The sequence below is a fragment of the Calonectris borealis genome, chromosome 1 (genome assembly GCF_964195595.1).
Source record: "Calonectris borealis chromosome 1, bCalBor7.hap1.2, whole genome shotgun sequence".
NCBI lineage: Eukaryota > Metazoa > Chordata > Aves > Procellariiformes > Procellariidae > Calonectris > Calonectris borealis.
In genome coordinates this window covers 141,237,156-141,250,232 of record NC_134312.1, presented here as the reverse complement: position 1 = coordinate 141,250,232, position 13,077 = coordinate 141,237,156, and positions in this window count along the sequence as shown.

Here is a 13,077-nt window from a genome sequence, read left to right as displayed (position 1 = left end):
AATTGTTTTCTTTGAAGAAAACCAGCCATTCTAAAGTAACCAAAGAGGTAGAACTGTAATCAACAATCCAGAGAATTTCAAACTATTAAAGACCCTCTTAGCTTAAGAGCTTACTGACACACATTCCTTAAGCTCCTCTTTTACTCTCATGAAAAGTCATTTAAAAAGTGGATATTATTTCAAAGCCACTAAAAGAAGTCTTCCAAATGTCCTCATACACAGAGATCAATCAAGTTACAAGAAAATACTCTAGACAGACAATATGAATGATTATAGGATAGGAAAGACTGAAGCGTGTTGTTGTAGCAGCTAAAGCAGGATCAAGCAATGAGCAAGCTATTGCAATGTAAGTAGAAACGACCTAAATACACAGTGAACCACAGTTTAGTAATATCAGCCTAAGCATATGATTTTTTATTTATGTCTATGGTTGGAAATTTCTTTATAGTTTGAAAATTGTACTAAGGACTATTATACGTTTTGTTAGCAGTTCTGTAGCACATTTCTGACTTCAACTTACAGTATTTCAGTTTTCTACAGAGTATGTTCACCTCACTCAGATAAATTAGGTTGTTTATTATCATACCTGAAATTTAATGTTAGAAATCATTTTCCTCTTTTCTCAGACTATGAAGCATATTCTTTCCATTGCTTGGACTCTAGCACTCTACCAAGAAAATGTATTCTCCCAGCATTTTTGAATCATGGAAACTGCAAATAATTGGGACTTGGGGAAATATGGGAACTCAGTGACCGACAGAGTGATAATTATCCTCTTGGTTCTTCAGAGGGGGTATCTGCTGAGGATGGCATGTTACCTGTTTACAGAGGAATAATTTCCCACACATAAACACCTGTTACCATTTGGGATATTAGAGGTTACCTAACCTACTTAGGAGCAACTGAATTAAGCCCATTTGAAAACTGCAAGTTAGCACTCTAAAAGCATGGTTGGTATTCCTTAGTGTTTGAGAATATTGCGGTTATAAGGTTCATAAGGAGAATTTGCCAGAAAGAATTAGGAAACTCCTTGACCCTATACCTTCCTCAGAAAGAAGGAGCTTTAAATCCTGTCCCCTGCCACTGTGTTCAGAGGTTAAATCAATTCCAGATTCAGACACGTAATTTCAGTTGTCTACAATAAAGGATTGGGATACAGCTCAGTAACAAAGACACATAAGTGTGGGTATCTACAAGTAAGATGGTATCTAAGCCCATATTAAAGTCAATGTGGAGTAGTTGGAGAAGTTAGCAGAGCTAGTCAGAGGACCAAAAAAACCCAAAAACATCTGAACTGAAAAGCTCTCTGAATTCCCTGGGCTGGGAACGTAATCTGCCATCTCCTTGGGCTGGTAATGTAGGTTACCATCTCATGTAGACACACCTGGGGACATCTATGTCAGGACACCGTGAGGGCCTGCTGCCCTCAAGGGCAGTACACCAAGGGCAGCCATGGTAGGTCCTCCCTGTCCAGGGCCCTATCCCACAGCACTTAGCAAGGGAGCAGGGCTGGACTGGGCTGGGGTGTTGACCAGGGCCAGTCCAGAGTCCAGTGACTTCTTGGCAAGACCGTGGTGACAGGGCAGTGCCAAGATTCAGGCAAGAAGCCATGTCCATGGACTGGAACCAGGATCAACAGGACCCATGACCAGAGCTAGGTATGTAGCTATAACATAGCTCAGATGGGGATTAAGAACAACAGACTCAATTTAAAAACTGCTCCAAATCAAAATGAGGGGGCTTCTTATCAGAGTTCCTCAAGCAGAGCCCCCTCCTGACATGTCTTCCATCTCTTTCTTCAAAATAGCTTTTATCAGCTGGCTGCATTTAGGGTTAAATCCTATCCCAGATAACTGGGATACACTCTCCCTCATTCCTGTTGTTCAGCCAACATGCAGTCAGGAATGTAAAAGTCATAGGAGCAAGGGAGTGCAGGCTTACAAAATTCTAAATCTTGTCTAGGTATTGGGGGATGGAATGATGGGAATCTGATTTAAATATATTTTATGTATTTTACATTAAAATATACTAAGCTTTCATCCACAATAGATGGAAACATCTAATTTTCTCTCCAAGCCAGACACAAAGTACAGAGAGAAAAGAGACATTCAGACACATATGCGGATATACCATTTTCTGTTGCCTAGGATTTGGGCTTCTTTGCCTTTACCACAGACAAGCTTAGACTTTTGTCTGAGCTGACATGGATTTTCTTGCTGGGAAAAATGATTATATATTAAATGATGTTATGCTTTACTTTATCCATACCTCACCAGAACTACATTCTCAAAGCAAAAAGGAAGAAACAAGTAGTTTATTTTCATGTTTATCTTTAAGTATTTACCTGAAAATCATTAAAATACTATATAATGAGATATAACATGAATTGTTTTGTATTTTAACTGAACTGTATCTCTTTTTCACTTTTCTATATCTTTGTGAACTCTCTGCCTTTGATTTGGGAGTAATGCAATGTGACAAGATAGCCACCAGCCACGCCAAGCTAAGCTAGCAGTTTCAAATGGTAAAGTATTTTGCAAAACACGTTTAAAAATGCATGCAAGGGTTCAGATACAATGTGCCACCTTTTACTGCTTGTAGTCAAACTGCAGTGAGCAGAAGTGGCTTTATATCCCCATACGACAGACTGCCATATTCCTCGTAACATCTCTTCATGCATCTATGTATAAGACAGAAATGTCTTGTTCCCCAGCCATTAATAAGTTGAAGATTGCTTTTTCAAGATTTTAATCTTCAAGATCTTCATAATTTATGAACTTCATTTTTCTAACCCAGCAATCAGTGTGAATCCCATCTGGTGCTGTGGTCACAGATGGCCTTGACAGCAGCAGGTGCATGGAACAACAATGTGTGGTAGCTGAAGACAGTGATGCAGGTACCCAACACAGACATAGGCTCTTTTTTCTTCTCAAGATAATACGCTCAGTGATTCCTACTGTAGTTGTGAGACAAAGATTAGGGTTCGCCTATTGCTTTCTTCTCATGTTCCTCAAATGCAGTAAAGGTTGGTAGGGATATATAGTGTTGCTACTACCCTACAATACTAAAGTTCTCTATTCTGAGTGAGTCCAAGAACACTATCTGATCAGCACATCAAAAAGGTGTTTAATAACCTTTTCCATTAGTTCTGCCTAATGGAACTTGTGCTTGAGTAAGGACCCTGAAACATATGATGTAGTCATAATATATATTCAATATCTGCTTAGAATCAAACTTACGTGAACACGTCCATAAGATAAAAAGTCCTCTAGCTTCTCTGTTGCTGACAGCAATGTAATAAAACTGCTGTTGATATCTCTGTAAGAAAAGAATGGATTGAAAAAAAATACACACAGTTTAAAATTTGATGTTGCTCTATTTTGTCTTGATTCAAAACTTGCTTACGTTCATTAAGTAGGAAAATCCCATTCTTTCTTGAAACAAGCCTTTTCTCATTAAAACATTTCACAGTTTAAGTTATTAAGTTAAAAACAAACAAACAAACAAATAAACCCAAACTAAAGTAATTTGGCTGATCAGCCTGTAACTCATTTCTTTTATTTATCAGACTACAACAGTTCAATAACACTAGCAATAGTGTTCTGGTACACATTTACTTTCATTCAACAAAAAAATAGTTTTGCTTTGTAAAATAAGGATTTATCTGTAAATATTTTTGTGGTAGGAAAGGCAACATTTCTTCATCACTCTGTGAGAGGGTTTATTTTTTCTTCGGATAGTTAAACATTCATCAGGCAAAATCTAGTGCAACCAAACCAGTCACACTCCAACATCAGCATGATAGCAAATGCTTTTATTCCCTGACATACTGTCACATTGCTCACAGCAATGAATTTAGTCAGCTTTGCAAATGCTTCTCCATAGAACATCTCTTACCCGACTAAAATTAACTGGTTTTAGGGGTGGGGAGAAGGAAAAAATAATTAAAAAAAAACCCCTATATCCAATAGCTGGAAATCAAAGACTTCAGCTGGTTTATTTTTTGCTTTACAGACTTACTTGCCTGCAAAATTTACAGGAAAACAAAACTGTTTGTCTGTTACCACTGACAATTCTTTCTGTAAAATTCCTCTTTTTGTGATATTAGAACAACATCCATAGAAAATAAAATTATCAAAAATTTCAGAAAAAAAATATTATAGCCTCATAAACCTATGTCCATGAAGATGCAGTATTTGTGGACTGATTCTCCAAATCAATGCCTATGTAGGAAGTCTCAGTAAAAGAAAATAAAAAATAGATAAACATTAAAAATCACAACTCTTAGAAACTAGGCTGTGCATCCTTTTAGTTCCTTTGAAATACACAGCCTGTGTACATGTAAAAAAAAAATATTTTCTTGATAGCTTATACTCTTATATTCTTATTATTTGTTACCAAATGATTATTACTGATGCTAGAAAAGGGATGTCTTTGTCTCTGTGTGTGTCTGTGTTGGGGAGCTTACCTTTAGACCTCAGCTTGTGAAAATCTGAGAAACGTGGCTGATGATTTAAGCATTAAGTAATCAGGTAGCCCCTCATTGTGCTCAGAGATGAAGAAGCAGTGTGCTTCTTCAGGTAAGAAGAATCAGTGGGAAAAAGAAAATGCAAAAGAGAATTTCATGTTGTTTTCCCTACTCCAAGTAGTAAAGAGTAAAAGAGCAAAATAGACAATGCGAAAATGTTTCTAAATAAAATTATTTTCCTTTTTCTATGCAAGCTCATTATTAATTACCTTACCTTCTCAAAAGCTTCTTGTAAGAGATGTATTATATACATGTGTTGGAATACTAACATTACATAGCTGCAGGTACCTCAGAATGTGTGTCCTAAGAGACTTTACTAAGAAAATGGCAGTAGTTTTCATGGAAACTTAGCCTTGATTTTTAGACATTTACAGAATAACTTATTTTTAGCATACATTTACATTGTGTAAGAGTCTGAGTTTGATTACTCTATTCCTACATCTTCATTGATGAAGTCATACAGCATTGTAAGAAAGATGGTCAAAGCTACGAACAAAAATCCATAGGCATGCTGAAGCTCATTAGATTCAGAAAATGTTAAAAAAAGCTGAGTTGTCAAGGTGAGAGAGTAAAACCTCAAACTTCTACTAATAGGGATTTCAGCAGAAAAAAAAAAGAAAGATAAATTAAACCTTAATTCATTGTTAAGAAGCTTCAACCTGAATGTAGATAAAGATACTCAATAATTGTGACAGCAGGAGGCTTGAAGAAACAAGTGTTAATGATTTCTGCTGGAAATGGCACATTGAGAGCATGCTATGCACATGTTATCTGAAATTTTGAATCAAATGTAACTAGTACTTTTACATTTAATCTTTACTGCAAAATATTGGGACAGTGGGTGATTTAGATGGATTTGTTACTTAAACTTTGTATGAATGTACTCTATCTTGGAAGTGGAAATAATTGACTAATCTATCAGGAAAATCTATTTAAAACCAGACTGTGACATTTAGCTGCTCTTTCAGCAGTAAGTGGAAACACACTCTGTTGATGTGAGACCATAGCACAATTGCGCACCTGTAAATTCTACATAATTGAGGCCACAGTCTGTATGTGGGTTGTTTTGAAATTGCTACATCACTAATCAGAAGTAGCAATTGGCTGGGTCTTCAAAGGTCAGAAAAATTTAGTATGAAATTCCCAATCTCTTTGCTCAGAAGAAAGCCAGGACATATCCATAACTCTGTAGGTTTCTGGTTTAGTTTTCTCTTTCGGTCCAATTGCTTTCCAAGGGGAGTTGGCATGTTGGAAAATCCCAATCCAAAAGGGATGTAACCATTTAACACTACATTTAGATATTGCAAGACACTCCCACTTGGGTGATAAACCACCTGAAATGTGGAAAACATTGTTTGGAAAAAGGAATACTAATTATAAAACAAAGCAGAAAACATACCAAGGCCATGCTATATAAATCTTTATAGGTATAGCTCAGATTGAATGTATTATTTTTGGTTGTGAGTCTAACCCTGTAACCCTTTTTCTAGAACACGTCAGTATCTCTGGGTGGAGGATAGCAACAGAGATGGGACACAGTGTTTAGGACATGAGAAAAGATGGGGAGGGATTGGAAGTCATGCCCTGTAAGAAATTTATTATATGGCCTGTCCTGGTTTCGGCTAGGAGTTAAATTTCTTCCTAGTGCTGTGTCTTGGATTTAATATGAGAAGAATGTTAATAACACACGGATGCTCAGTATATGAATGGTAGGTGTGTTCCAGGAAGTAGTGATCGCTACTGGGTTATCAGTCAGCGCGGGTGGTGAGCAATTGCATTGTGCAGTACTCATTTTGTATATTTTATCATTATTATCATTACTATTATTATTGTTGTTGTTGTTGTTGTTATTGTTATTGTTATTTTCCCTCCCTTTTCTGTTCTATTAAACTGTCTTTATCTCAACCCATGAGTTTTCTCGCTCTTACCCTTCCAATTCTCTCCCTGTCCCACTGGGTGGGGGGGAGTGAGTGAGCGGCTGCGTGGTGTTTGGCTGCCTGCCGGGTTAAACCACGACATGGCCTTAAACATCTACTTAGAACTAAATTCTTAAAGATATGTGGGTACTACAACATCCAGATTTGACCCTTTAATATCCAGTGCAGAAGTATTGAACCAATAACCCAGAGGATGTCTGGAACCTGACGAAATAATAATAATTTTCTTCCAGGGAATTTTTTTCCTTGGGAGAGGTGGATGGTTCTAGTATCCAGTATCCTACTTCCAGTTCCCTTGCATATAGCCTCACCTGAAATGTAGAAAAGGATTGGAAACCTCCCAAAAAAAATGACATGCAGCAGCAATTTGCACTGTCTGTGCCCTGTCTGCTTCTGAGGAGTGCCTAGGAGGACAAAACTGGGCTGGTCAACCAGTCTGACAGTGACAGTGAAAATGTGAAGGTTTCCAGAGTGATTTTCTGCGTATGAGCAGTGTGTCCCTCCATCTCTAAGGTAAATTTGACACTAGTCAGGTATGGAGTTCTCACTACAAGTAAGCACGGAGGGTCCAGTCAAGTAGCTGGGGAAGGACAGCAACATTCACTCTTGGAGAATGGTTGGAGAGATGTATCTGCCTCCCCATAGAAATTGGGATTTCATTGATTCAAGAGAACCTGAACTGTTAAGTCAGACATACAGTCTTACTTGAAAACGCGCAGAGATAGTATATATACTTCAGCTGTGATATCTGACAACACCAGCTTATAATGAGAACTGGTATCTTTTATTAGATCAGGTGATAGGGTTAGTAAAAAAAATGAAACCAAACCAAACCAAAACAAAAAAGTGGGCATACATACTTTTTAACCTTCAGACATTTCTTCATGACTCTCAATAAGAGTGAGGAAACTAAAATGGGGATCTTCAGAATATCATTGAGTGAACTTCTCAAGATAGTCAGATGTTAAATGTGGGAACTTAATTTGGGTGCCTCTCCTCATGTGTCTAGTTGAAAATAGGAACTCTTTCACTGAGGCTTCCTAATCCTTGGCCTCAGGGCCACAATAGCTGCCCAGACCTCAAGGCTACGTTAGCTGACCAAATAATCTACACTCAACTTTCTCATCAGCAATGCACAATAAAAGGAACTGAATGTATACTGGCCTTTTGAAAAGAACTAAATTTTAGGTTGTGTTGAGGAGGGAGAGAAGCCTACCTGGGGTGGAAGTACTTCTGACCTATTTTGGCTTTTGGTTGCTTTATGACCTATCTCTATGTTTTGTGTTATCACCCTTTTTTTTGGCCCACAAGTTTAAAAAAGTGACAAATCATGAAACATTTAGATAGTATTTAATTAGAAATAAAAGGAAGTTTAAATACAACAAATGAACGATTATGGCATATAGCTTCTTTTAATTTTATAAATAAATGTCATGGGGAAAACAGAACAGCATGCAACAGGACACTGCTAAGTTTAATCTACTAACTTAGTGAGGAATAGGCTGTGTCAAGAAAAGCTCTGCGAGCGTACAAACACACACACATGCACAGCTACTGTTCTCTGAGACCTTCTCCTACCCCCAGCACAGCAAGCAGGCACAGTGCAGCCAGCCAGGGAGGAAACAACTCTCTTTCTCACCAGTCTCAGGGTCAGCCTCTGGGCATCACTTGGGCACCAATGTGTAGCCCTTCTCCCTGGTCATCTGCCTCCACATGCTATCAAACGGCTACATAACGATGTCCCCCCCCATCTCCCTAAGTGAGGGTTTATTAGCCAAATGTTGGCAGATGCTGCCATGACTGGTCATGCTGTGCCTTCCTGGCAGTTTCAGGTGTTGTTCCCCTGCCACTTGACCTCTTGCTTATCCACAGGCTCATGGCACTCAGGTCTCCCTTGTATTGCTGCTGGCCACAGCTCGTCGTACTCAGTCACTCACCTCCCAATCAAGGCAAGGCTGTGATGGGCCCATGACACACAGTATAATGAGGGTAGCAACTACAGAGAAGAAATTAAGAAAAATGTAGAGTCACTGCTGAATTAGATAGTTTGCTCATTTTGTTTCTTGTTTTGTTCAAACATGGAACAAAACCTGCTTGGGAAGGCAAGGTTGATTTGTTTATTTGGTGCTAACTTCATGTTTCAATGTATAAGAAAGTGACCTAACTAGGTTGCATACCTACAGGCTGCTGAACTTAGATGGACAAAAAACTACATCAGAAAAAATTAAGCTCCTCCATGAAAGCAAAAAAAGGGCATATACGTGGATAACCTCACAAACCTACTTTAACTCCAGAGTAGATTTTAGGACAGAATGCTTCATGACTAAAACCAACAGAAGTGGAAGTGGAGAAACCCAGAACTAATACTGCAGTATTTCACTTTGAGACTATGTCTGTGCTTGCACACTGAAAGAGGCTGGGGCACAGCCTGAGCCACTGGCACCCAATTAGCCCTACTGCTTATTTGTCAGAAAGCTTCTTGCTATCTCTCTGACTGTGATCAGCAGTTCTCTCCCACACAATGCAGGGTGAGTGCAGGGTGAGGGACAACACATACCATACTCTGAACATGAGCCGGCAGTGTGCCCAGGTGGCCAAGAAGGCCAACAGCATCCTGGCCTGTATCAGAAATAGTGTGGCCAGCAGGAGCAGGGAGGTGATCGTGCCCCTGTACTCGGCACTGGGGAGGCCGCACCTCGAATACTGTGTTCAGTTTTGGGCCCCTCACTACAAGAAGGACATGGAGGTGCTGGAGGATGTCCAGAGAAGGGCAACGAAGATGGTGAAGGGCCTGGAGCACAAGTCTTATGAGGAGTGGCTGAGGGAACTGGGGCTGTTTAGCCTGGAGAAGAGGAGGCTGAGTGGAGACCTCATCGCGCTCTACAACTACCTGAAAGGAGGTTGTAGTGAGGTGGGTGTTGATCTCTTCTGCCAAGTAACTAGTGATAGGACGAGAGGAAATGGCCTCAAGTTGCACCAAGGGACGTTTAGACTGGACATTAGGAGAAATTTCTTTACTGAAAGAGTGGTCAGGCCTTGGAACAGGCTGCCCAGGGTTGAGTCACCATCCCTGGAAGTATTTAAAAGACATATAGATGAGGCACTTAGGGACATGGTGTAGTGGGCATGGTGGTGTTGGCTTGACGGTTGGACTCAATGATCTTAGAGGTCTTTTCCAACCTTAATGATTCTATGATTCTCTTCTATGACTCTATACCAGAGGTTACTCACCCTAGGCAATATAGATAAGGCCCCCCTGTTCTGTGGGAGGATGAGATTAGCTCAAAGGATGTGCAAGTTGCCCTTTCACCTGCCAAAGGGGCTTGGGTGGCTATGAACCTCGGCACAACCATTCATAGTCCAGCACTGGAAACGTCTTTCTGTTTGGGTTTGAGGGTTTTCTGGAAGCAATTTACAGAAGGAAAGAAACAAACCACCAAAAAACAACAACAAAAAACCCAACCCTTAACATAACATAACAACATCCTAACAAGCTGTTGTTAGGTAAATTTAATTCCAAATTAATCTAAGGAAGGTATTTGACTTCTGTTTTGGCCTGTGGATAGCTTTCATTTCAGAATACAAGGTAGGATTCAGTTACCTTACACATAGGCATCAACTTTTGTTTCAGAAGATCCTGGGTCTCCCATGGGTGCTATGTCTTTTCTTCCCATTCCATATGGGCACTTTGGATATTCAAGGTCTCCCAAGTGGCACTGGAGCCTACGTGGAGGCAACCAAGTCTAGCCTGCTCACCCAGCTAGTTATGAAGCAGCATTTCTCAAAATAATGTGTTGCACACAATCAGTCTGCACTTGTTTTCTCCCTATCTGAATGCAATACAAGATATTACACCTCCCCCTTACTGTTTTCTGCTTAAATATTGCCTCATGTATGCTGCACTGTTAGGTCATAGCTTAAGGTTACAAGAGTAATTCACCTATCCTGAACTGCCTCACCCACAGACCTCAGGGATATCCACTTGTAAATTATTCAATAGCCTCTGTTGTTTACTATAATCTCACAACAGAAAGGGTATGACTAAATGAAAGATGAAACTTCTGTGCTAGCATTCTTTCCTATTGCTGGGAATAGTTCACCTTATTCTGCCATGCCAGATAAGATATGTGTCTCCTCAACACCTGCCCCACTGGCTCCATCCCCTTAATATCAGTAGGAAGAGCTGGGTCCCTCCCATTTTCTCTTCCAACACCAGCTGATTTTCTCTGTAGGTTCCTAGGATCGTCTCCTAGACCGCTCACTGCCTCTCAGCTGACACTTAGAGGTGCTGACTACAATCTGACCTTAGTAGTACCTATGCTCAGAGATGTAATACAGACTGGAAGGAAATAGACTTTTCTTGGACATGCTGTTTCCATGTCAGGAGTAATGGGGAGGGGACAATGTCTGTATGAAGACATTTCTTCGGGTCCCTGAATCACAAAAGAAAAAATGTTGCATCAAAAGGCATACGCTTTACTTTCAGTAAGAATCAAGAACAACTGTTGTCTGGCTTGCAACATTTTGCTCTCTTCATCTACATAAAGCTGTGAGCAAAGAACTGCTCCCAGAATAATTATAATCCCAGGAAGATAATGAGCCACTCATTGCCAGAAGTCAGGGAAGGCACTGGACAAAGCTAAACTGTCTCCCAGCTTATCCCTGAACCATCTGAAACCAGGTATCCAACACTGCTGGGTATCAGTGAGCTGAGATGAAGACTCACAGAAGCCAGGTGAAATCAGGTGAGGCCTCTCAGCTTTGGTTCTCCACAAAAAGCTCCTTTGTTATCTGTGTCCCCCTTTATATAGGATGTGGGCAACATGTGAGCAACACTGAAATCCATCAGAAAAGAAACCATTAATCCTGTTCCATTACATTAGTTTCCAAGTCAGGAGTGAGGGATATCAGCCTAGACGCTAACACAGCTGACCTAGATAGAACAAACCAAATATATATTTCAATGCATTTTTGCTTTAAAAATTTCAGGTGTGAAAAATTCAAGGGCACCAATTAAAATTACATGTAAGAGGATCAAGCCAGGACATGTATTCAGATCGTTCAGAAGCTAAGCATAGAAGATGATTTCATTTTAATAATGGAAAGACTAGTTCCTTCTTTTCAATAGGGAAGATAGAAACAAAACACATAAGATTGTTTATGCTTTTTGCTAAACTTATGACACTTAGAAATATGTACTAAAACACATAAACACAGGATTTGGAGGTGTTTTGTGGTCTTTTTATGGGGAAGTACCTCCGTTATGTCCACTTAAAATATTGGTAATATCCTGAATTGCTCAATGATACATAATGTCTCTCTTTCTCTTACTTCTTCAGCAGATTGCATTGCTGAGGGTTGCATTCAAATGACAATACTTAACTGCTCACATTTTAATTTATTTCTCTCACCAAAGATAAAGGAATATATATTTCTATCTTGATTTCCTGTTTTCTTCTGGAGAGAATCAAACTCTTAATTTCAGTAATTAAGACTTCTAATCAAAAGTCAGAAGGACTCTCAGATGCAGAAACAATCAGGAACATATATTAATATCAAAATAAAGTTGCTTATTTTTAGTTGATATTAATAAAAAAATGAATCTGTCCATGAATAGTTAACAAACAACAAAAAGTAGTTTATTGAACATGTTGTTCATTACGAATGGATTGTGTATAATTCTCCTCATGGCTTAGAGATGAAAAAAGAAACGTATTACTATATTATAGTGAAAGATCATTTCAGGCAATTGAAGTTTAGCTATTGCTTTCCTTTATTGTGTATGGTGAAAGAAGAGCTTCATTGAAAATGCACCAAAATTACTGTCATTTCTGGAACTTTTTGAATTTATGTTACTTTTTTCCACTTAATAATTAAAAAAATAGCATGTTTTTATCTTTTTTACCTGTATTAAGTAAGTCATCCTACCTCCCAATATATAACAAACATAAAGTCTAAGCACCACTGAGGAGCTATCTAAACTGTTAAATTAGGGTTTAAATGATACTGATTTCCAGCTCTTATGTAGTCCCTCTGCACAGAGGGAGGGGAAGGGGAGAAAATTTTACTCAGTGAGCTCAGTGGTTTATCCTGATAATTAATTATTTTGAGATTAACAGAATTTTACTGCTGGCCACTAATCATCCAGCTGTGCAGCTTGCTTCTAAGGCATTTGTTCTCTTTGCTGATGTTTGTACAAATGAAATAGTTTGAACTAATAATTTAAAATGTAGCAATGCATTTCCTACAGCATCTATACCTTATGTAGATCTTGTGCAGTCTTTTATTGTATTCAAGGTTTTATACTGGAAATTGAAAATTATGCAATGGACAAGGAAATGATGGGAATGATAAATTAGTCAGGATGTCAGGCCACAAGGCATGAACATACAAACGGTCTTGTTTCAGAACCTTGTGGGGTTTTTTTAGATTGGTTTGTTAACTGTAATTCAGATCAGTTAGGACTGCGTTCTGTAAAATATTAACATTTGGATCTATGATATCAGTTGTTCAGCGTATATAAAAAAAAAGCAAAGGTCTAGAGACATTGCTTGGATATAAAACCTTGTGAACTTCCCACAAGTAGAGCACTTTATTTCAGTACATGGATGC